Consider the following 4284-nt stretch of genomic DNA (forward strand, 5'->3'; position numbering starts at 1 on the left):
TGGATTCTTATCTCTCTTATAGGCAGATTATTTGCGCAGCTAGGGGGTAAAACATAAAAGATACCCTGGCTTTTCGCATTCGTACGACGCATGGAAGAGGGACATTATTGGGCGCGGAAGCCGAGGAGCGCAACGTTCATAAGGAAGCCGGACACTATTCAGCAAGGAGATGGAATTTGGAGGAGAACCCGCCTTGCAACACCAAAGACTATATATACGCTGGACTTGTCGTCATTGAAGCCTGGTTCGGGGGCTGCTGAGGGAGTCCTGGACTAGGGGGTGTCCGGATAGCCGGACTATCATCATCGGCCGGACTCCAAGACTATGAAGATACAAGATTGAAGACTTCGTCCCGTGTCCGGATGGGACTTTCCTTGGCGTGGAAGGCAAGCTTGGCGATACGGATATGTAGATCTCCTACCATTGTAACCGACTCTGTGTAACCCTAGCCCTCTCCGGTGTCTATATAAACCGGAGGGTTTTAGTCCGTAGGACACACGACCATTACAACAATCATACCATAGGCTAGCTTCTAGGGTTTAGCCTCCTTGATCTCGTGGTAGATCCACTCTTGTACTACCCATATCATCAATATCAATCAAGCAGGAGTAGGGTTTTACCTCCATCGAGAGGGCCCGAACCTGGGTAAAAACATCGTGTCCCTTGTCTCCTGTTACCATCCGCCTAGACGCACAGTTCGGGACCCCCTACCCGAGATCCGCCGGTTTTGACACCGACAGCGCCCCAGCCCCAACTACAAGGGTAAGAACCCAATTTACCGTCCACCGAAGCAGGGCTCTTCTTCCTCGGCGTCGAGTTCGTCGGCGCCCGCGGCTTCTTCCCCACCTCTGCCGCCTGCGGCGTCATCCTCGCCGGTCTCTTCCACATGGCGCCCCACAGCTGATCCGTGGACTGGGCTCGTCCAAGCCTGGCCGATGCCTTGGGCTGCGCCATCCCCGTACGGTGCGCCGCTCGCCTACAGTGGAGCCTGGGCGCCCGGCATGCGCCCCTCTGTCGGCGCTCCTGGCCTCCTCGGGTCCCGGCCGCCGCCGCACGCCTACACCGCCTACGCGCCCCTGTACCAGTCTACTCCTGCACCAACGGCGTCGTCCATGTATCCCTATGGTGTTCCTCCAGTTCCGAGCTGGGAGATGGGCGGTCCCTCGGCGCAGCCTTCTTCCTCGACGTACCACCCGGCTGCCTTTACTTTGCCTTCAGCTCCGCCGACCTGGGATCAGGCTGCTCTCATTGCGGCTCTGAACTCGCTTACCACTCAGGACACAGGTACAGAATGGGTCTTTGATTCTGGTGCATCTACGCATATGTCTGCATCTAGTAGCACGCTTTCTTCTCTCCATCCACCTATTCTATTTCCATCCATCACAATCGGTGATGGCTCTACTGTTCCCGTCTCTTGTGTTGGTTCAGCCACTCTTCCCTCTTCTCGATCACCGCTTCTTCTTCGCGAGGTTCTGGTAGCCCCTGCTCTTATCAAAAATTTGATTTCTGTTCATCGTTTTACAATCGATAACCATGTTTCTGTGGAGTTTGATCCCTTTGGTCTGTCTGTGAAGGATCTCCACAGCAAGGCGGTGATAGCTCGGTACAATAGCTCCGGCGACCTCTACACCATCAGCGACGTACCTTCTTCGACGCCTCACGCTATGCACGCTTCCGTGTCCCTCTGGCATCGCCGCCTTGGTCACCCTAATGCCAGTACCACGTCCAAGCTTCTTCAAGAATTTCAGCTTCCGCATGATCGAGCTTCTCATGATAGCACTTTGTGTTCAGCATGCCAAATGGGCAAACATGTTCGCTTGCCCTTTGGCACATCTACCAGTAGTAGTACTTTTCCCTTTGAGTTGTTGCATTGTGACCTATGGACCTCTCCTATACCTTGTGTTTCTGGTTTCAAATACTATCTTGTACTTGTCGATGACTATTCTCACTATATATGGTCTTTTCCTATTCGCAACAAATCCGAAGTTCATGGTCTCTTCGTTAACTTTCAAAATTATGTCTATACCCACTTCTCTCTTCCCATCCGCTTTTTACAATGTGACAACGGACGCGAATTTGACAATACTCGCAATCGCGAGTTCTTTCTCCGCCATCCTCGCAAAACGGGAAAGCCGAGCGCTCGCTACGCACCATCAATAACATTCTTCGCACTCTCCTCATCCAACCATCTATGCCACCCAAATTTTGGGTCGAAGCACTCCGACACGCTACCTATCTTCTTAACATTCGTCCCACTACCACCTGTCCTAAAATTTCCCCCTACGAATCTCTTTTCCTTGCATCACCTCCATATGATAGCCTTCGCACTTTTGGCTGTCTTTGCTTCCCAAACCTCAGCGCCACAACACCACACAAACTTTCTCCTCGCTCCTTACCTTGTGTCTTCCTTGGACACTCAGAGTCTCACAAAGGCTACCGTTGCTTTGACCCGCAGACCGGTCGTGTTCTCTTCTCTCGACATGTTACCTTCGATGAAGCAGTCTTTCCCTTCGCCTTACACTCCTCGCCAGATTTTTCCGCCCCACTTTCCGCCACCAAAACGACCAGCCATAGCTCCCCTCCGATCGACGTGCATGGCCTGCATGGCCCTGTTCACGTGGTCTCCTCACAGCCAATCCGCAACCCCCTGCCAGATTCCCCTGGTCGCACATCTTCTCCGGGATCCGCACCCTCCCTGTCCCACAATCATTGCACCGAACCCGACGTTGATTCTTCTGCAGCCAATTCCACTGCTGATTCTCCCGGGCCCGCCACTACACCATCGACACTGCTGCATGCCCCATCCGCCGCCTCCTCGGGGCCCGCCACTACACCATCCACCCCACCCCATGCATCTCCCACCCCACCAATCCCAACCCATGCATCTACCACCCCACCAATCACACCGCATTCATCTTCCCCTCCCATGCATGCATCCTCAGCCGCTTCTCCACACACACCGCAGGACTCGTGTTCTCGTTCCTCGCCTTCCCTTCCCCCGCGCCCATTGCCTAAGACAGCTGTTCCTGTTCCTATTCCTACAAACGATCACACCATGCGAACTCGCAGCAATGCAGGTTTTGGTCTCCCCGTCCAACGCCTCAACCTCACTGCCTCCTCCACTCCGCTTTCTCCACTCCCTTCTTCTTATAAAACCGCTCTTCTCGACCCAAACTGGCTCCACGCCATGAAGGAAGAGTATGATGCTCTTCTTCTTAACGACACCTGGTCTCTTGTTCCCCGTCCTCATGGTGCCAATGTTATCTCCGGGAAATGGGTCTTTCTCCATAAGTTTAACTCTGATGGCTCACTGTCTCGTTATAAGGCTAGGTGGGTTTGTCGCGGTGACTCTCAACAAGCTGGCATCGACTATGATGAAACGTTCTCTCTGGTGGTTAAACCAAGTACAATTCGTGTCGTTCTTAGTCTTGTCACCTCTTCTTCTTGGCCTATTCATCAATTAGATGTAAAGAACGCCTTTCTTCACGGTTCCCTCACCGAGACTGTTTTCTGTCGCCAGCCGCTTGGTTTTGTTAACCCATCATTCCCTGATCACGTTTGTCGATTGAACAAATCGCTATACAGACTCAAATAGGCGCCTCGTGCTTGGTTTCATCGCTTTGCCACTTTTATCCAAACACTAGGTTTTCTTCCCTCTCGCTCGGACTCTTCCCTCTTCATTCTACAATCACAGTCTCATACTGCTTACCTGCTTCTCTATGTCGATGATATTGTGCTCACTGCCTCCTCTACCTCCTTTCTTAACACCATCATTGCCAAACACTCGATCATGGTCTTTCTATTTCACCCTCCGCACCAACATCCCTAACCGCGTACTCTGATGCAGACTGGGCTGGATGCCCAGACACTCGTAGATCTACTTCTGGTTATTGTGTCTACTTGGGTGATAACTTGATTTCATGGTCGTCAAAGAGACAGCTAACAGTTTCCAGGTCATCTGCTGAAGCCGAGTACCGCTCTGTTGCACATGCTGTCGCCGAAACAGTGTGGCTTCGTCAACTCCTACAAGAGCTGCATCGGCCTCTTCACCAAGCTATTGTCGTGTACTGTGATAATATCTCTGCTGTGTACATGTCTTGTAATCCTGTACAACATCGACGTACAAAACACATAGAGATAGATATCCACTTTGTTAGAGAAAAGGTAGCTCTAGGTGATGTTCGCGTTCTTCATGTTCCAACTAGCGCCCAATTTGCTGACATCTTCACCAAGGGACTACCAACAGCAGCCTTTGTCGACATTCGTGCCAGTCTCAACGTCCTC

Source organism: Triticum dicoccoides, unplaced genomic scaffold (assembly GCF_002162155.2).
Source record: "Triticum dicoccoides isolate Atlit2015 ecotype Zavitan unplaced genomic scaffold, WEW_v2.0 scaffold3843, whole genome shotgun sequence".
NCBI lineage: Eukaryota > Viridiplantae > Streptophyta > Magnoliopsida > Poales > Poaceae > Triticum > Triticum dicoccoides.